Source organism: Cynocephalus volans, chromosome 1 (assembly GCF_027409185.1).
Source record: "Cynocephalus volans isolate mCynVol1 chromosome 1, mCynVol1.pri, whole genome shotgun sequence".
NCBI classification, from domain to species: domain Eukaryota; kingdom Metazoa; phylum Chordata; class Mammalia; order Dermoptera; family Cynocephalidae; genus Cynocephalus; species Cynocephalus volans.
This window is the reverse complement of record NC_084460.1, coordinates 55,950,092-55,970,781: the sequence shown is the minus strand read 5'-3', so window position 1 is coordinate 55,970,781 and position 20,690 is coordinate 55,950,092. Positions and strand designations below refer to the sequence as shown.

At 54.2% G+C, this 20,690-nt stretch overlaps 1 protein-coding gene across 2 annotated transcripts in view; it reads right to left on the bottom strand.

Moving 5' to 3' along the window:
* The window catches only part of OSBPL2 (oxysterol binding protein like 2), a 48,285-nt gene extending 35,623 nt beyond the window's left edge, over positions 1-12,662 (bottom strand). For both annotated transcript variants that reach the window (XM_063094998.1, XM_063095002.1), the window contains exon 1: positions 12,601-12,662. The gene's annotated coding sequence lies outside the window, so the exon portion shown is untranslated. The remainder of the gene's footprint in view (positions 1-12,600) is intronic.
* Positions 12,663-20,690: the final 8,028 nt, after the last annotated feature.

Genomic DNA, 20,690 nt, shown 5'->3' with positions numbered 1-20,690 from the left:
AAGTTCAGAGTTTCTCTCTTCAACTTCGACAAGCCTGCTGGTTAAACTCTCCGTTGGTTCAGCAAGTTCTGCTACATTTTTTTTCAGGACATTGATTTCTTTGTACATTTCCTCTTTCAGATCCTGTATACTTTTCCTCATTTCATCATGATGTCTAGCTGAGTTTTCTTGTATCTCATTCAATTTCCTTAGAATTATCGCTCAAAATTCCTTGTCAGTCATTTCAAGGGCTTCTTGTTTTATAGGATCTAGAGTTTGAGGTTTATTAACTTTTGGTGGTGTACTTTCTTGATTTTTTGTATTTCTGGTATCTTTTTTTTGGTGTTTATTCATTGTGGCAGGGGGTTTCACAGTCCACCGGTTTGAGACTAATAACTAACTAGGATGTTGCTGTGGTTGCCAATTTCGTATGGCTCCCTCCGTGACTGCTCAGTTGGCCTCTAGTGCCTTGTGTGTGTGGTTGCCTCGGGTCTTGGGCTTCTCCGGGGAGCCACCTTTCTGGTCAGCTTGGACTCTGCTGGGCTGGTGGATCACGTACCACAGGGTGTGTGATCTCTGTTGAGCTTTCACTTCCTGTGCAGGACTTCTCCCTGTTCCGTGTGCTCTGGCCCAGGCTGTTGGATCGTGCAGTGGCGACCCCACCGGGTGTGTGGTTTCTGTCGAGTCTCCGCCTCCCTGGCCGCACGTCTCCCCACTCTGTGTGCACTGTGCTGGGCTGGGGCGTGTCTTCTGCACCCCTCGTCTATCAGCTGGGCCTTCAAGACCCTGCTCGGCACCGCCTCGCCCAGGAAGTCTGCCAGGTTTCTGGTAGGCACAGACGACCAGTCACTCTGGGTGCCTTTGTAGCACTGTGTAGATCTTTCTCGGGACTTGTTCACCTTTGTATCCCCCTGGCATAGACCGAATCTAGCGCCCACCTGCAGCCAGCTCTCCGGCAAGTTCAAGCGGACCTGGGAACTCTCCTACCACACTGTTCCCAACCAGAAATTGGTTAGGCTTTTTTTCCGAACTGGTGGCCGCAGAGATGGTATCTGCCTCCCAGTATCAGGAAGTTTACCGGGGGCTGGAGTCCAGGGTGTGGTGGAGTGACAGTCGGCCCGCCCGTACTTCCTTGCCCTCCCGACACTGGCCGGGGATGCCCCACGCCACCAGTCCCGCCAGAGAACCGCAGAGGGAGTGGGAGGGGAGGCCAGCCCGCAGGCTCTGGAAAGCCCCGTGCCGGGCCAAGCAAGTGGGAAGGCTCAGTGATGCCCGAGCCGGGCGGAGCTGCCAGCACCTGGGAAAATGGAGGCAGCCCCGGGGCGGTGAGTGGCCTGGTGATGCAGGCGGGAGCCGGGTGGGCGTCAGCCCCCAGAACAGGGCTTGGCCAGGGGTCACTCACAGTGCTGTGCAAGGTCGGGTGCTCACTCTGCCTCTGGTTTGCCGCCTTTCCCGTTCTCGGCCGCTGCCGCCTCGGGCTGTTCAGTCTCGGCGCGGCTCGGGCACTCCCAGGAATCTTCTTTAATGCCGGCCTGAAACCTCGAATCCTGAATAGGGCAGCTGGCCGCCTTCAGCATGGCCCCAGCCTCTGGGATCCTGGCTGCATCCACAGCAGCCCTGGCGCCATGTTCCCTGTTTTGAGACTCGCTTTTGCAGCTAAGAAACAGTTCTTTTCCTGCTCCACACTTCAAAGCTATTGCCTGTAAATGAGGCAGCCTCTCCTGCCAGGGGCAAAGTGGCGTTCAGCCCCCACGACCAGCCAGCAGCTGCGGTCCTCCCTTAAGAGATGGCAATAGGAAGGTCCACAAGTTTCCCGGGTGCCTGAGGCCCAGTGGCCGCCTTTTCCACCTCAGCTACTCCGTGCCAGCCGCCGCAGCCACCGCCATCTTGAAACGCCCCAAGGTGATGGTTTTATGGGTGCATACATACGTCAAAACATTGCATGCTTTAAATATGTGCAATTCATTACAGGTCAATCATACCTCAAAAAAGCCACCTTAAAGAAAGACACACCCACTAATACCATGCTTGCATCAGGATCCAAGTAAGGCCTGCATCAACAAATACGGATCCAACAGAGAGGTAAGGCAACTGCAAATCTAAACAGAGTGAATATTTGTGATAGTAAGAATCACTGTTTTTTGTTTTTTGTTTTTTAAAAGATGACCGGTAAGGGAATCTCAACCCTTGGCTTGGTGTTGTCAGCACCACGCTCAGCCAGTGAGCAAACCGGCCATCCCTATATAGGATCCAAACCTGTGGCCTTGGTGTTATCAGCACCTCACTCTACCGAGTGAGCCTCGGGCCGGCCCCACTGTTTGTTTTTAAAGTGTCATAATAGTACACTTTTAAAGAGGCCTTATCTTTTAGAGCTACACACTGAGATAGGTACGTTTCTTCCAAGTAATCTGGGAGAGGACTAGCCAGTCAGCTCAGCTGGTTCGAGTGTGGTGTAATAACACCAAGGTCAAGGGTTCCAATCCCCATACTGGCCAGCCGCCAAAAAATAGTAATGATAAAAAGATATATAATAATAATAATTTGGGAGGTGTGGGTACTGCTCACAGAGTAAGACAGGCCTGAGCTGGGAAAAAGCTGAAGCCAGAAACGGCGCCCAGGGATCATTACACTCTTCCTTGTTGCTTTGCCTCCTACGGATTTGTCACTTCTCTTCCCCTGGGTGACAGGAGCCACAAAAAGGATTACTTAAAGCCCATCTCTTCCAAGCAGTGAGAGACCCCAAAGGGGTTAATATCCTGGAACCCTCAAGAGCAAGGCATTCCATCCTTTGGGAAATCAACCACTGGGGTTTTCACCTCGCATTTATTCTCCAGACCAGGAAGTGACAGGAAAAGAACATAAGGGGGGTTTTTGCTAAGTATAGTTTAACAAGTTTAACAATAGAGGCTGCTAACATCAGTAAGACAAGCAAGGTGACATTCTATAATGCAATTTGCAAAAGGTTAAGTTGATCCACCAACAAAAGCTTGATCTTAGCAAACATTTTTTTCTCTACAGCAATTTCTCAGTATCTTTACATATCAATTAGTAACGTGTCTGTCAAGCCAGCAACCTTGCTGTGTTACAATTCTTGTTCTGCAACAGAGACTTTTAGCCCAGGGAAAGTTCCCTGTCTTTTGCAAGGTTAACATTTTATATGTACTTTTAAGAAGTTAGACTAAACCTGAAGCTACAGGGAACTAGGTTCTGTGAAATATATTTGCTTTATAAATACTGGTATATTCCACACTTCCTCCTGCTTTTCTGTATGTGTAAAATGTCCCACGGTAGAAAGCATATTAAAAGACATTTTATTCTCCCTTTTTATATGCCTCCTTACCTATAAAATAAGTCTCAATGTTAAAGGTAAATCAATCAAAACTTACGGAAAATCTTCAAACTGAGGTGTGAGGTGTAGGTTAGACAAACAATGCAGACACAAGCCTGGCTGGACACCACATCACCTGCAGCCCTGTGCTCCTGCCATGTGACCACAGGCCCACCATGACCAGAGACCTAAGGCAGCCCACCTCATGTGACCTTTACGTGACACACTTAGAGCCCCACCAGGTCCACACTGGAGTGCTCACAGGCAGCCCCAGACCCGCTCACATCCAAGCGCGATACTAATCCTAGTCCGGCCTCGAGGCAGTCTCTGAAGGAGCTGCCCTCACAGCCAGCACTCATTGACCTTCTCCATTCCCCAGAGGCCCAGTCAAGGGCCCACAGATCCACCCAACTGCTGCAGACAGCCAGCGCAGAGCAGGGGCACTGCTCACCCAGCAGGCCTGACTGAGAGCCTGCGGGTGCTGGGCCATGGCCCGGAGAGGTGGCGCAGGAGGCAGCTCTCAATGCATCCCCACACCAGCTACCTGCCATCTCTTGGAAGCCTGGGCCAGCACCGGCCTCAGCTGCCCAGAAACCCCAGGCTCGGAGTTGCCTCTGGCCCCCAACCCCCACGTCCAGCCAAAACACCCCAAGGAGGGCCACGGGACTGTTATGGAAAACCCTCCTAAGTTAAGGATCTTCCATTAAAGGAAGCAAAAGGCAGGCTTTGGAATTCAGCGTTTTGCTAAAGCTGAGGAATATACAGAAAGCTAAAGAAAAGGCATCAACAAAAAGGCAGAATTTATTATTTCCTGAGTATGTTCTTCTGCATACATGCAGATTTACTTTGTACTCAGTGTGACCCCAGAACACGTGTCCCCAGAGCAGCCGCAGGGTGGCCCAGGAAGCCCGGGTGAATGGCAAGCACTGCCGACACCCTGCCTGGCTCAGCCCAGGGGCAGCAGGTGAAACCAGATGCAACAACAAGCCAGAAACCAGGTGGGACAGTGGCAGGCAAGCGGCCGCGGCTCACTGAGGAGCACCTTCTGCCCACAAGGTCAAGGCTTATGGATAAGCACACCCACACGGAGAGCACAGCCACGATAAGGCTGAGGCCAGCCCAGAGCAAACCACAGTCATGCCCCCATGGGAACTGCTCTTCCCCGAGTGGCTGTCAGCAGCCTGACAGGGACTATCTGGCTATGTCCCGCCCAGGCTGGCCTGTCAGAGCCCTGGAAAGATGCTACAGTGATACTTCCATTGCAGCAGAGCAGAACAGGAAACAAGTGTCACTACAAGCATCAGAGTCACAAAGTTTAGCACACAGTGGACAAAACTGGCTCTCCGCAGAAATTAAAGAAAAAAAGGCCCCCTGGATAAAGGCTGGAAGACGGGAAAACTACACCACAGAAGAGCAAGACAAAGCCTGCTCAGTGACATGGACACATGGGAGGAAGAAGTGGCAATAGAAAAGGGTGGCTCTTCCACAGGGCTGCAAGAGGAGCCTTCCGAGGCAGCCTCCAGCCTGGGGCGGGAGCGCTCAGGGTGTCTCCGAGACCTTAGCCCTCTCCCCACAGGAAGGCCACTCTGCATGGACAATCCTTCTTGGCTACACTGCCTTCATGATCACCTCTTTAGCATTTTAGTCTTTAGATGTCTGCTTTGCAAACAAAGCCCACGCATCCCCTGGATACCTAGAGACCCTTGCCTACTGGTGCCAGCAGGCCACTAGGCCACAGTCTCCAGTTTCTTTTATAAAACAACAGAAATTAACTAAAACAAAGACGCAACATCTCACAGCTTTAGAGCCGAGCTGCAGAACATCCTGGTGTTGGAAATGTTCCAATCTGCTCGGTCCAGCACAATCGCCACTGGCCACAGGTGACTATGAGCACTAGAAATGTGCAGGTGTGATGAGGAAGAGAATGCTCAGAGCTGATTAACACACGAGGGCAGTGGCGTCTATCCCGGTCAGACAGCAATGTGCTAGGGCCTCGCCAGGTGAGCCACCCATGGCTCGCGCTCTGATTGCCAGTCAGCCCTGGGGCAGCAGTCTGAGCCCCCAATCACAAACCCAGGCCTCTGTTGTGAGAGGCAGAAACAGCAGAGCCGCAGCAACCTTCCAAAACCCAACTGTCCAGCAGAATGCAGGGAAGGATGCCAGCCAGAATAAAGGCCCCATTCCTTATTCTTATTTCCAAAACCATCCTGGATTTCTCCATTTGTGCTCACTGAGACATGCGCTTTGCTAACTGCTGAGGAAGATTGAGCCTGAATATTCCTGTCATCCTAAAAGCTCAGGGATTATTTTTACAGATTTTGTATAAATTTAGAACCAAATAAACAATCCCTACCCTACTCACAATAAAGAGGGAATTTTTAGAAAGGGACGTGTGTGTGGCTGGCTGTCTCCAGGGCATCACTAGTGAGGATGCTCGGGTCGCTCAGGCCTCTGCCCTTAACCACACTCCATGTCTTGGTGACGATGGGAAGGAACTGAGAGTGACCTCTATTGAACACTGGTCCCTTATCCTTTGGCCGAATAGGGTTCAGTCCTCTGTACATGAAGTTCTACCAGTGTGCTCTTACAAGGGCAAGACTAACAGGCTTTCTGTCCTCCATTTGCTTAGCTACAACAGTGTCTCAGCCTCTTCAGGTTTGCATGGTTTTCTGAGTTCACCACAAAATCAGCTACCTAATACTATTCAGAACCTATAACTTCTTTTTTTAAAAAGATGACCAGTAAGGGGATCTTAACCCTTGACTTGGTGTTGTCAGCACCATGCTCTCCCAAGTAAGCTAACCGGCTATCCCTATATAGAGATCCAAACCCGTGGTCTTGGTGTTTGTGAAGGTTAATTCTAGATTTCAACTTGGTTAGATGAAGGAATGCTGAGAAATCTGGTAAAGCAATCTTTTCAGGCGTGTCCATGAGGGTGTTTCCAGCAGAGATTAGTATGACAGTCTGAGTGGCCTGGGTGTGAAAGACCCACCCTCAGTGTGGGTGGGAACCATCCAATCCACTGGGGGTCCGGAGAGAACAAAAGACAGAGGAAAGAGGTGAAGCTCTCTCTTGATCCACTGGAGCTGCGATACACTCTTCTTTCCTGTCCGTGAACATCAGAGCTTGAGACTCTTCAGCTTTTGGGTTCCAGAACTTACACCAAGAACACCATCAGCTTCCCTGGTTCTGAGTCCTTTGGACTTGGACTAAATCACGCTACCAGCATCAACTTTATAGACGGCCTATCGTGGGACTTTTCTTCATAGCCACATGAGCTAATTCCCCTAATACATCCCTCTCATATAATTATAACATATCCTATTGATTCTGTCTCTCTGGAGAACCCTGACTAATACAGTGTTATCAGCACCATGCTCTCCCAAGTGAGATAACCGGCCATCCCTATATAAGGATTCAAACCCGTGGTCTTGGTGTTATCAGCACCACACTTTCCCAAGTGAGCCACGGGCCGGCCCTAGAACCTAAAACTTGTTAACTGAAGACCAGATTTCAGCACTTCACTCACATACACTGGCACAAATGTGTAAGTGGCCTGACCCCAAACAGATGAAGGCACCACATCAAAGCCCACGCTGGCCAGCAAGTTTATCAGCCACCACATGAGGATTCTGTGTGATTGTGCTAGGAATTCACACAAGACACAACGGTTCTAGACTTGAGAAAGGCAACGGGCCTGCAAGTGTTATTCTACACAAACAATAGTGTCACTCTCCGCTGTTCACTCACCACCCCAGCACCACGGCCCTGAAGGGCAGGCCAAGGGAGACCCAGCCTGGCCCGCAGTGCAGCCACATGCCCAACTCTTCGCGCCGTGACTCACCATGACACCTGACAGCCCGGAAGGGCAGCTCATGGCCTCACCACCCATGTCAAATTCCCTCACGTATTCTCCTAGACTTAATCAAACTGTTCACCATTAGACAGTAAATGCCAAAAATATATCACACACTTCAAGGAACATTATCTTACACTCCAGTACAACATATTTACACACACATGTAAGATGAACATAAGCTCTTTTGTACTGAAATGTTTGTTTTAATCAACCTCATCATTATGCAGCACAGAAAAAAGCTGTTTAGATGAGCCAAGAGAGCAGGTGAGGAAGTCCTGGGCAGGGCAACCCAGCTGGTGGGGTCCCTGCTCACAGCAGCCGCATGGAGGTGCCACAAGCCCCACCAGCAGCAACAGTGGCGTCAGACCCCCCTCCCGCCTCCTGCCGCTGCTGTGTGGTCCCGATGAGCAGAACCCTGCCCCTGAGAGGAGCACAGCACGGCCAGCACGCCACCGTCATCACAGCGCAGGTCCAGGGGTTATAGGAAGGAGGAGGGGGAATTAAAGCAAGAACTGGGAAGGAGCCCACTGAGAGGAAGGCTGCTGTCCTGCCGGACCCCAGGATGGTCCTCGGGGCACCCCATCAGTGCAGGCACACGGGCATCCCCCATACTGCCCAGTGGGTTTGCACCCTTGCACTTTCACCAGCTGCCCCTCCATGGCCTCCGTCCCAGGCCCCTCCTCATCATCTTGCCCAACTTGGCCTGCCCAGTTCCTTAACTGGTTCCACCATGCTGAGACATTTATCATCCCAACATCAGACCTGCCCGCTTCACTCCCAACTATACTTCCTGAGTACTTACGGGGGTGGGTGTTTAAACCAAGGTCAGGGAATCTATGAATCCCTATGCCCCCCACCACCAAAAAAAAAAAGAGAAGAAAATAAAAAAGAAAAAACTGCACAATTCTGTTTGTGTTCATTTTTTCCCCCGGAAAGATGACTCAGACTGTTCTTTAAGTTATCAAAGAGGTCCTTGATCCAAAAAAAGGTTCTGACCCAACAGTGAACCCCAGCACTGGCTTGGGACTACTTACAGATGACCCACATCAGCATCTGCGGGCCTCTCTCCTGGAAACCTGGACTTGGGCGATCTGGGGCTAGGCCTTGAACCTGTACTTTTTACAAAGTTCCTGGGGCTTTTCTGATGAGAAGCCAGGTTTAAAAACCCTACAATGTTAAACCAGGAGCCTTCTATCCTGACAAGCCTTGGCATTCCAGCCGAAGCCTGGCCAGCACAGGGGCAGAGCAGCAGGATGGCTGGGGGCTGGCACCTCAGCTCCAGGCCACCCTCCCTCCTGGCTGCTGCCTGCCTCCCGCCTGCCTCTTCGCTGGTACATAACATTTCCCATGGTTAGCTTTCTTTGGGATACAAGTAGTTATTCAATCCAGGGCCCCGGCTTTGCTACATGTCATTAGGAGAAGTCAACATGACAGATCAGGCTGTCCTCTTTCACAGTTCCTAAGAGGGTAGCCCCGTGCCCCAGTTCACACCTGACACCCACTGTAACTATCAACGGTGCTCCTTCTCACACTCCAAAGTTTCCTGGTTTGGACACCAAATTGTACAGTCACCCTGGTTTTAAGGCAATAGCATAAGTCACTTTCCAGCCAAGCACTGTGGCACTGGTGCCAGGTCACAGCTGACCCTCCTCACGCCTTGTATCAGCTTTTCGTCTATTCAGGAGACACAGCTGCTCTCTTTGCCTACTGCAGCCTTCCTCCCCGATGGCTGCTTTTGTCTTTTCTAGAACCTAGATTCCGCACAACTTCCCTACAGACCTTTGTCTCCAATGCCACGCTCCCCCCAAAGAACCCCCTGCACCAGCTGGGAAGAAGCGCTCTCTGGGCACCTTTTAAGGGCGGTGGTCCCAGCCCCTCTGTAAAGGCAAATGCCTGCCCAGCCAAGAGTCCCTCTCCACCGCTTGCAAGCCTCCACTTCAGGGACAGAGCCCCAGACCCCCAGTGCTCAGGTGAGGAGGCACAGGCCTGCTGCCCAGAAGAGAGGGCCCAGCACTGCAGCCCTCAACAGCCACGGAGCCAGGGGCCAGCTCAGCAGGACTGACCCTGGAGTTTGTTTCTCAAAGGAAATCCAGCACGTATTCCACTGAAAAAATGAGAACGCAAACAGAGAGAGAGAGACGCATCAGGCAAGTCTCCACACACCCTCACTTCTCAGACCCGGTCCTCGATAAAGCCTTGCTTCCAGTGCTCGGCTCAGGACAGAGACATGCTACTTCCATCAGCAGAAGCCCAGGCTGAGAGAACGTGGATGCTCCGAAATTCTGCTGAATGACCCTAGTTCTTTTCTGAATTTGGAAGGAAAAGGAAAGAAGTGTCATAAAGTTCATGCACACACCCAAGTGAACCACTTAGTAATCACACGCTTGTCATGTGGAGCAGCCGGCAAGGCCAGCGCTCTACACCACGCCTCCCCATTGGGACTTACGCCCAAACCAGCAGTCTGATGGGGACACCAGCTCCTCAAGTTTATTAACTAAAACATTTAGGATTACAGCTGAGACACAAATTAATTGCTGTACATGGAAACTAGAACCTAAAACATTAACTCTTAGGATTTAAGTATTTTTAAAAAAACAGTTGTGTTCACATACCAACTTCCTTTTGGTCTTGATAAGGTTAGACAGTGCACTAAGTTTCGGAATTAAGCCTAGCACTTGACAATTAGTGCTAAACACAAAAGCAAAGTCCACATCTGAACAGGAAGTACAGTCGTGATTAGGAGACAGCTCCATACCAACAGTGCTGTCCCAGGGCCCCCAGCCACACTGCAGTGGCCACATCCTCGGTGTCCAGGGACCTGTCTACAGGACGGCCTCACTTGGATGGCCACTCATTCGGCGGTAACTCATTTCAGACAGAACTCAGCTGCCTAGCAAAGGTCCCCTTGCTTCCTTTCTAGATTACACTGTGTGTGTCTGGTGTCACTGCTGGGTGGCATTGGTTTCAGCACACTAAGGTAGGGGAACCAGAGGTGTTCTGAGTGCCCACTACGTACCAAACACTTGATGTTACACTTGTATTTTTCCACATATTTCTCACAAAAACCAATTTTACAGGGAAAGACACTGAAGGCAAGAGCAAATAGTGACTTTCTTCCCACCAAATGGCTAGAGTGACAACCAGGACCTGACAGCACCCAGCCCACGCTCTCCCCATTCCCCCCACACCTCCTTCAGAAAGATGCTCCCACTGATGCACGCCACATGTCACCTGAGGGCTGGTCATCACGGCCTCCATTCCAAGGCCCATGTGACTCACGCCCACCAAAGCCAGACAAGACATGAAAAGACAAGGCTTTGGCTTCTCACAGCGATGCTAAAGAAAGAAATCATTTTCAAGAGACAGTAAATTCCCAGTTTGTAGATAGCATAAAAGTACATAACATGTATTAAAACTTTCCTCATCAAAAAAAATGTCATTTTTGTAATTAGCTGAGTGTAATAAAACTTTAAAAGTCAAGCAAGTTTTAAGGACATATCCAGGACTCATTTGCTTGCATTTCCTGGAGGGCATGGATAATAGACACTAAAATGAGGACCAAGTGTCACTTTTTAAACATTAAAAGAACACTGCTCATTAAAATGTTAAACACCACAGAGCCTGGGCCGGCCCGTGGCTCACTCGGGAGAGTGCGGTGCTGATAACACCAAGGCCCCGGGTTCGGATCCCATATACGGATGGCCGGTTCGCTCACTGGCTGAGCGTGGTGCTGACAACACCAAGTCAAGGGTTAAGATCCCCTTACCGGTCATCTTTTAAAAAAAAAAAAAAAAAAAAAAACACCACAGAGCCTGACCCTCTAAATGCACTTGGGAGGAGAGAAGAAAAAAGTCCTAAGAGTACACTTCAAGGCTAACGGTACGAACTGAATTCAAAACAAAAACTTCTACTTTAAACTGTATACATCTATCAACACTCCCGCTCTCCAATTCACCTTTTCTCAAGATGAACCTCACTGGCAACAAACAAGCTGGGCAGCAGGTGGGGTATTTCAGCAAAATCCTGGATAGCCAGATGGGGAATTACTTTATTTTAGAAGGAACAAGATGGTTTTATAAACACTCAGGACCACAAAAAAATGAAAATCTATTCGTGATATATGCTGCAAGAAACCAAGTTCTGATGCACAATAATGCAGCATGATAGGATGTTCCCAACAAAAACGTTAAATGAAAATCTTGGTATTTAAAGGCAGCACAGGTGGAGTTTAAGAGTGTGAACTCCACAGCCGACTGCCTGGGTTCAAACCTCTGCTTCATAGCTGACTGCAGTGCGATTTGGGGTCCTCAGCTTCCTCAAATATGAACAGGATACTGTCAGCATCTGTCTAGCAGACTGCTGTGAGGACCACATGAATACAGTGAATATAACGTGCTTCTAGTGGTGCTGGAACAATAATTGTTCAATATTGTCACCTCCTCGGGTAAGAGCTGTTACTAACAGGACGTGCGGCCTGTGGCAGAGAGGTAAATTCTACTAACCAGATTCAGTTGCCCACCTACTCATTGTCATGTTTTAAATGACACCTCCATGGCAGGCACTGTCAAGTCTCCTGTCCCCAACGAGGTGGGAAGGGTACTGACATTTTGCAGCCCCTACTATGTGTCAGAGACTGTTGTAGGCAACGATTTCACTCGCTCCTATTATCAGCAAAGTGAGTGTTACCTGTCTGGAGAGATAGAAAAACGGGCCCTGGCGACGTTAGGGAGGGCTGTCCCCTGTGGCGGCAGCAAGGGGCAGCTGGAAGACTCGGCTCCCGACCCGCGCAGTAGGCACTGGGGAAATATCTGCCGAACCAGACCCAACGAGACCCTTACTCCAGAGGTGCAAGGGCAGCCCCCCAAAAGGGAAGAGCCAAAAGCCGCCGGTCCCCAGTGCAGGGCCTGTCCCAGACTGTCCCAGAACGAAGCCCCGGGGACAGGAGCGCAGCCTCCCCGGAGCGAACCCACGCCCAAGCGCCTGCGGCACAGGGCGCCGCGCAGCCGCGGGACCCTCACGACGTGCAAGACCCGCTCCTGCGCGCCCCGGCCCGGCCCGGCGGGGAGAAGGCGCCTGACGCTCAGACCGAGGGACGCGCGCGGAGGGAGGTGCACAGTCGCGGCTGCTCGGCGCGCGGGCCGGGCGGGGTCGCGGGCGAGGGCTGCGTCCCCGCCGCCGCTCCCGGCCAGCCCGCGTCCGCCCAGAGCGGGGCGCAGTTGCCTAGCGACCGCGGGCAGGGCTGGTGCGCCCGGGACCCCCGCGTCCCCCGCCCCTGCCACCACTTCCCCGAAGTTTCCCGAGGTGCGGGCGCGGCCTAGGCCGGGCGGAGCGGGCCGCGGAGCCGGGGCTGGGTCCCGCGCCCGCCTGGCCTCCCCGCCCGCCCCGCGGCCGACCCCGGCGGCCCTGGCGGCGGCCCGGCCCCACGGCCACTCACCTGGTCGCGGTCCCCCTGGGCCAGCCGCGCTCGCCGCCCGTCCCGCCCCCGCCCCCGCCCCGCAGCCCGCGACCCGCTGACACCGAGGCGGAAGTGCGGCCCGCCGCCGGCAGAAGGACAGCTCGCGCCCGCCACTCACCGCGCCCGGCGCCGCTGCGTCGGCAGCCGCCAGCCCAATCGGCACCCGGACCGAGAGCCGCGCCGGGGGGCGGGACTATGCTAATCACTTCGCAGGGGCGGACTCTCCCCGGAGTCTTGCCTGCGAGGAGGAGTGACGGCGAAGATTGCCAATCACAGCGGAGAAAAGGCGGGGTTATGCAGATACTGACCCGAAAGGGGCGGGAGGGAAGGAGGAAAGGGCGTGGCTGCGGGAGAGACGAGTTTACAAACAGTGAGTCAGGTGGCCGCGGTGGATGCTGCACTGGCAGGTGCACTGCGCCCGGTGGCGGCGCCAGCCTGCGGGGCCGACCCCTTGGCTGCCCAGACCCTGGGGCGTGTTTCCCACAGATGCTGGGGACGGGGAGATGGGTGGGTGTAGCTGCTCCACACTGTCCTACCAAATACCTACTATCGCCACCCTCCTTTGCAGGCCATTCATCCCTCACCAAAATCTGGCTCATCCCTGACCGTTTCACTCCCCTATTTAAAACCCTTCGGGACTCCCATTGACCTCCAGTAGCTCCATGGTTAAGCCCAAACAGTCTGGATTCAGACCGGGAACTTGCATTCTTACCAGCTGTGTGGCCTTGGGCAAGTTAACTAACCTCTCTGAGCCTATCAGCACCCAAAGTTTCCTTTACAAACCAGGGTTCCCCTACCCACATCCTATTTGAATCATGGGTCTGGTTTTAGGGGAGTGGAGTGACATGAACGAGGCTGGCTACTCAGTCATAGAGACTGGCTTAGGGGTGGGCGTGAGACCCTGTCCTGGCTGAGGAGGCTCAGCCTGGGACTTGTGCTGCAGGGTCAGAGAGTTCAGACTAGTGGGGAGGCTGGAATCAAATGACTCTCTCACCTTCCTGCCGACTTCCCTAGAACTGGATTAGGTGATAGATGTCAGTCTGGGGCTATTAGTGGGCATCTTTGCCACTTGAGGACAGGGGCTTCCAGGAATGAAACTGGCCCAGAGGAAAGCAAGAGCAAACACCATGGGTCACCAGGAACCAGCTGCACCTGCAGCAAGAACTGTCCTAGACTTTTTAATCACACGAGCTACTACGTTTTCCTTGCTGCTTAAGCCAGTGTGAGGTGGAGCCACAAGAGTACTGAGCCCCCTGCACCCGCAGGAGAACTGAGAGATTAGCATGATCCTACTGCACGTTCTGAAGCTTCCTCTCAGTGCTGCCTCTTCCACAGAGCCACGCCCAGTCGACCCCTGCACTCCCTCCACAGAATGTGTCTCCCCACTTCAGCGGGAGAGGGGTCACATGCAGGTCACCCCCAGCAGCATAGTGGGTGTCTCAAGGGCAGGGCAGGCCTTGGTGGCTTCTGTGTCCCCGCAGCAGACACTCATGCCCTCCATAAACACACGGTGTGAGTGAGAGAATGAGCAAGGCCTCTGTGGCAGGGACTGGCCCCAGCTTACTGGTGGCCCACTGTCTGCCAACACCGGTCACGGAGATGTGCCAGGATTGGGAGGGAGCTTGCTAAGCTTCTCCTGAAGAGAGAGACGAGGGAGGCAGTCCAGCTCAGAAACAAAGGTGTTGCCATGGCTACCCAAAGAAAGGGACTCCAGCCACTGGAGGGAAGGGAAGACGGGCAGGCCCCCAAGCCAGGACAAGGACAAGGAGACCGGTTGCCACGGAGATGAACAGGCTCCACAGCTTCCTCGTGGGCCTGGCCTAGGGCAGCTCAGTGTTCCAGAAACCCACCATCCTCTATGCCCTTCACCCTGAGTCTCTAAAGGACTCAACCTCATGCAAGGGACATGCCCCTGAGGGGCTCAACCTACTCCCCACCTCTTGGCCGTGAGCTCTGGTGGTGAGTTCGGCATCAGAGGCTCAGGCAGAATGACTCCCACCTTCCCAGGGACCACCCTGGATTGAGTGTGGCCTTCTCCATCGTGGGCAGGAGGGTGGCATCCTGATCTTGGATGGGCCCTGGGGCTGGTATGGGGGTTTATCCCCTTTTAACAGGTCCTGTGACTGGGCTCCAAAGGTCGGTAGCGGCCCTGTCCTTCCTGGTCCCTCACCGGGATGGGATGGAAATCCTCCCTCAGATGGTGGATGGAAGGAGGGTGCCTTGGGACCAATTTTGGTGCATTTTTCATGATCTTCACTGGGTCAAGAGGCCAATTCCAGAGGCAAAACTCTCCAGGAACAGGATGAAAGATGGGAGTAGAAAAGGAGACAAAGGTGGCTTGGGGCCATCTTTAGGATAATGATGATGTAATGATGACGGTAGCTGAGTGTCCGCCATTTACGTGCCTCATCTGGTTTCCTGTTTGCAACAGCCAATCAGGTGGATCCTGTGAGTCATCATTCCCACTTTATGGATGAGCAGACTGAGCCTAAACACGTGGTGTGACTCCCGGGGCCCTGCAGTGAGGAAGTGCCCAACACAGCACCAGGCACAGTACACTACTGTGGACCAGTGGCCCAGCCCAGCCCAGGAGCTTGGCAGAGAAGCAGAGCTCTTCCCAGACCTTCCAGACCAGGAATTGCACTCAAATGAGATGCCTAGGTGTTCCCACGTGGCTGCGACTGCCGGACCCCCACACCAGGCCCTACACCCGGGGGGTCAGCTGGTAGCTGTGTGTGCTCTGTGGAGTTTGAGAAGTGCTGGTCCGGTCAATAATTTCGGGGATGTCTGCTCTCAGACCAAGCCAACCCTGAGAGTGAGACCCAGAGTAATATCTGTCTGTGAGACCCCCAGCCCACATACATGAGTGGTGCCCCCTGTCCTAACTCCTTTTGAATTTGGAGGGTTGACCCTGGGGTCTTGAGAGGACTCGGGCCAAGCCTGGCCTGAGTGCTCTGGATGGAGGGCAGGAGCTATCCAACCAAATTTCTTAGCTCCTCCCTCCATCCTTTCGGCCAAGGAGGGGGAAGCGAGTTCCAGCTCCCTCTGTGGGGCAGGTCGCCAGTCAGTTGATGCTGTGTCCCACATTCCTCCGCTGGGCCCGGGGTCACCCCACTCTCTCCCCTCTCACTGTGAAGGATGCAGAGCAGAGGTTACTACTTCCCCCTTTCGGATGGGAAATGGAGGCTCAGAGAGCAGAAGCAGCTTGCCCAGGATCCTGCTGCAGTGTGGGGACAGCCGTCCTGCTCACACCCCACTGCCCTGTCCCCCACTTCACTCTTACCTTCACACCAGGTTTCTGGGCCTGGGTTTATCTCTTTATCTCATTCTGTGCCCAAAGCAGCCGCATTAGATCAAACAGGGCCTGGCGCCCAAGAATGCCGGGTGCCTGAGTGCCGCTGGCCTACCTGGCCCCGGTCATGGATGAGGCCCAGCCTGGGGCTCTCTCCTCTCCCTGCCACTCCCCAGGCCTTTGGAGAGGACATTTTCCCACTCCCTTCTGTGGAATGTCGTGGAATCTTCAATGTGGATGCAGCCTAGACAGCCAGAGCACGGCCTGGCCATCGAGGCCTGGCCTTAGCCCTCACGTGGCTCAAGCGAATCCCTCCTCACCATGACTTTCGAGTTTCCTCTGCCACGTGACAGCGCCTGACTTCCCTGCTGTTGGAAGGGGAGTATTTTTAGCTCTGAGCCCCCCCCCCCCACATGAAGAGAGACAAGTTATCAATAGCAGCAGCAAAGGGCTTTTTCTTTTTTTCTTTTTTTGCACGTCTTTAGGACCCGAACAATCTGCACCCATTAAATTCTGCCAAAAGAAAAAAAAATGGTATTCTTCTTATAAACTTTCTACCCCACAGTGTCGTCACTACTGCAGCTTAGCAAACCGACTCTGCCTGGACTGACCCCCACCCAGCTCCCCAGCCCGTGCGAGGCAGTGTTGGTGCCACAATCAACCTGCCCGGTGAGCCGGCAGTGTGGGCAGCAGGTGGGCTCAGGCAAGATCTCCAGAATGGCTGGAATGAGGAGGCTGGGGGTGGGGGGTCCAGTTCCCACTCCCGCAGAGTTGACATGGCTTCATTTCTGAGCTCCATAGCAGCGGCCCTGGCATTTATCGAGCACTTACAGTGTGCCCAGCACAGGGCTGAGGACCTCTGCATGCACTACCTCAGCTAAATGCCCCATCACCCAATGGAGAGTGTACGGGAGGTACCTTGGAGTCTCCAGACCTTTCTGGCTGTTATTCGCTGTTTCTGGAGGATAAGGTTCCACAGTCAAGTGGGTTTGGGAAAACTGTTTAAACAAAGCCAATCGGTGTCCTTCTCTGATGTACATGGAGGCTCCAGGATACAGGAAGGGCTGAATGCAGACCCAGCATTTATTGGGACTGGGGGACTTTTTCCCAGGAAGTCTCTTGTGGGACAGGAATGGCATCCTACCTTGCTGGAGGAACATTCGAGCCAGCTGGCCTGCGCTCTAGGATTACTTAGAGCTGCATTTCTGAGATAGCCCAGAATAACAGGTAGAAGTGTGTGTCTCTGGGGACCCAGCTCCTAACTTACCGTATCACTCTGCTAGTGCCGGCTTACATCATCACCTCATGGCCCACATTAGCTGCTGGTGCGCCAGCCATCACATGCACATCTGACCAGAGAGGAGGAAGGAAAAGAGGAAGGGCAGAAGTGCTGCCCTGCCAGGTAAATCAGCTGCCTTTGAGGGTCTGTCCCTAAAGATACATACCAGAAACTTCTGCCCACTTCTTACTGGCCAGAGCTGTGTCCCATGCCACTTTTGGCAGGACAGCAGCATTTTAGCTGACTGTGTTGCTAGCCTAAATAAAACAGGGAGCTAAGAGAGAAGATTATGGATGGCCACTTATCTGAGGGGCCTGCCTGCTGGCCTTACTAAGGGGGACCCCTGAGACCACTCAGAGCCCTGTGGCCAGGCCTGCCCACAGCCCCAGTTCTCCCCCAGGACCAGAAACCTGGACACCACTGGAAGTGGACCATATGCACCCTGCACTGGTGAGGCACGGGCTTGCAATACTGCCTTGGAAGAAAGGGTAGCTGCAGAGGAAAGTCAGGACCCTCTGCTCACAGTCCCTGACACGCTTGCCATGCACGGCCTGTGCCCCTGTTGGGAGCCTCAGCCTTGTCTCTGTGGTTTCCCTCTTCCTGGCTGTACTCCGATGGGAAATGAGTTCCTATTTCTTCTCAAGGTACCTATTGAGCACCTGCTGCACTGCTGGCCTTGGGCTGGACACTGCATGCAGGGCATGGACCCAGGGGGGCCCTGGGCAGAGGGGCTCTGGTCCCCCTCTCTCCACCCTTCTGGGGCCCCACGTGGGGTGAGGAGGGTGTGGGCACATTTGTGTGCGGGGGACTGGGTGGGGGCAGGGAGAGGCGGATGGGAGCGGGAAGAGAGACAGCTGGGTTGGGTTAGATTTAACTTGCTGGGAGCCAAGTGCGTTGGCCGGAGCCGCTGGCTGGGCCTCAATGCCAGGTGAGCAGCCAGGCACGGGGGTGGCAGGGGCAAACTTTAAACGTGGCTGGGGAGTCGAGATGGGAGAGGAGGTGGGGACCTGGAGGAAGAGCTGCTGGAGTCTGGGTAGGTGCTGTTTGTTCCTGGCCCCAGGAGCAGCCCGGGCCAGCAGGGAGGGGCCAGTTGCAGCCACTCCACCTGTACTCCTGGAAGCAATACGCTTGCTCCATGGGGGGAAGCTGGGGGCCTGGGTAAGAGACAGCCAGGCATTTGGGGTTCTTCTGGGGATGGGCATACTCCCCCATTCCATCCCTGGGAGAGGAAGGCAGGGGAGGGGAGGAGGAGGCGGCTAGGGGACCATGTGCCTAGTGCTGGGTCACCGCAGAAGGCAGACACACCGCAGCCCTGCCCGCATGGCTCAGGCTGGACTGCGCCCTGGGGGCTTCACAGCTCACGGCAGGCATCCTATGCTGTCATGTGGGGCCCAGCTCAATTCACTCTACTGTTTCTGTCTTGAAATTCCTAATACTGGGGGCAAATCACTGCATTTTCATTTTGCATGGGCCTGGCAAGCTCTGTAGCCATCCAGAGTGAGGTCGGTGGGTACGGGAAGCAGGGTCCCTAGGACTGCCTCTCCACTTCCAGGGCTTGCGGGCAGTGCTGGGTGACCTGGCCCCTGCAGGCATGGAGACAGTCCGGGCTGGTAGGCCAGGTCTGTTCTGGTTAAGAGATGAGGGGGCTGATAAGATGCCTTCAGCTGGGCACTTTGCCAGTGCTGCCCAAGCCGAGGGAAGGTCATCTGCTCAGGAGTCCCACCACCTGGGGCTGGAGAGACCCCCCCAGGCCAGTCCTCCCCAAGAACCCCATAGAGACAAAGTGAACCTGGGGCTTCCAGCAGCTCACCAGCCTCAGGAGCAGCCCTCCTTCTGAGCTCTTAGACCAGCTGCACATAGTAGATGCTCAATAAATAGCCCTGATGCCTGCAGTAGTGGACACAGGTTGGTCTGGGCAGATGGTGGGGGACTGGCATGGAGCCTGGAACCTGCATGGGTCTTGGCCCTGCCATTTGATATTGGAGGTCTTGGGCAGGTTCTCCACTGAGGCTCTCCAAGCCTCAGTTTCCTGCAGAGCCTCCAGTGTGCCCAGCCCAGCAGGCCACCCTGGCACCTGCCTCAGGCAGACTATCCCACTGGGGGCAGATGAGAAGAGGCATGTCTGATCCTCCAGCAGGTACTGTCCAGGCCCTGGACAGTAAACATATGTGTGTGTGTGCATGTGTGTGCATGCTCACAGACGTACACGCCTCATGATCCTGTTCCTCATGTCTCTACTGGATCCACCAGCCACCGAATGCTGACTTCAGCTGCCCAAGGGGGGGCGCTGCCAGCCCATGTGTGGGGCACCTGGAACACATGGCCCCTAGTCCGGCCCACCCAGCTTTGCACCCCAGCTTGGGGTCTGCAGAATGGACCAGGGTCCCTAGGCCGTCCACCTGGTGGCATTGTCATCTGTGCAACACTGACTGGTCACTGCAGGAAAGCCCAGGAGGCAGCAGAGGGCAGAGGGCAGGAACCCCAAAAGGAGGACCAGGAGAGAGGAAGGTCAAGCTGCGATGATGCTCCTGGGCTTGAACATGCCATGAGGTGGTGCTGGTGGGCAAAGGGCACACAGCAGGTACGTGCTCCAGGAAGCCAGGCTAAGGAATGGCCCAGCTCCCCCACCTGCCAGGACCCAGGCTGAGGATAGAGAGGGGACCAGGACAGACGATGGCGAGGCTGTGGCAGTGACCCTGGCACGGATCAGGCAGAACTGGACATAATCCAGCATGAGAAGCCATGCCTCCCTCCCCTGGGGCTGGGCCCTCAGTCGGTGTGGCTTGTTTGTGCCTCTCGTCAGGACCAGCAACCCCAGAGCCTTCACATTCACTGTCCAGGGCTTGATTTGGGTGGAACACTGGCCGTGAGGAGGGGAGTCATGGTGTGGGCTTCACTTGGGGTCCCCAGGCAGTGCTGACATGTGACACTGTTGGGTCACAGCCATGGGGGCCCCAACTGACACTCTGGGGCTGGACTGGACTGGGTTTGGAGCCAGGTTCCAACTGCTCTGGGTTACTGCAGCTGTCCCCAGGGTTGCTCTGGGTTGCTCTGAGCCCTCCCAAGAGCCACATGACATCCTCACCCAGCCCATCCCAGGGCTGTGGAGAGACTCAGGGGAGGAAGGTCTGCTTTCTCTCTCCTTTCCTGTTTTCTCTGTCACTTATTCATTTGTAATGCACAGAGGGAGGCGGTACAGATGCAATCTGTTCCGTTCATTTAGCAAACACTTATCAGCCAAGCCTGGAAGGTGGGCACTTCACACGTGCGCGTGACAGTCTGGTTCACATGGAGGGACTTTCCAGGATGTGGGTGCCTCTGTCCTCAGACAAGGGGAATTTTTTTACCCCTCCGGCTTCTCCAGCAGCCTCTGCCCCTCACTGGGTGGCTTCTGCATGCCCCTTGGAACAGACCTCCACCCTGGAGAGCTCCTCCAAGCTCCTCCTCCTCCAGGGAGCCTTCCTAGGATGACCCCTTCTCTCATGCTTGATGTCCCCA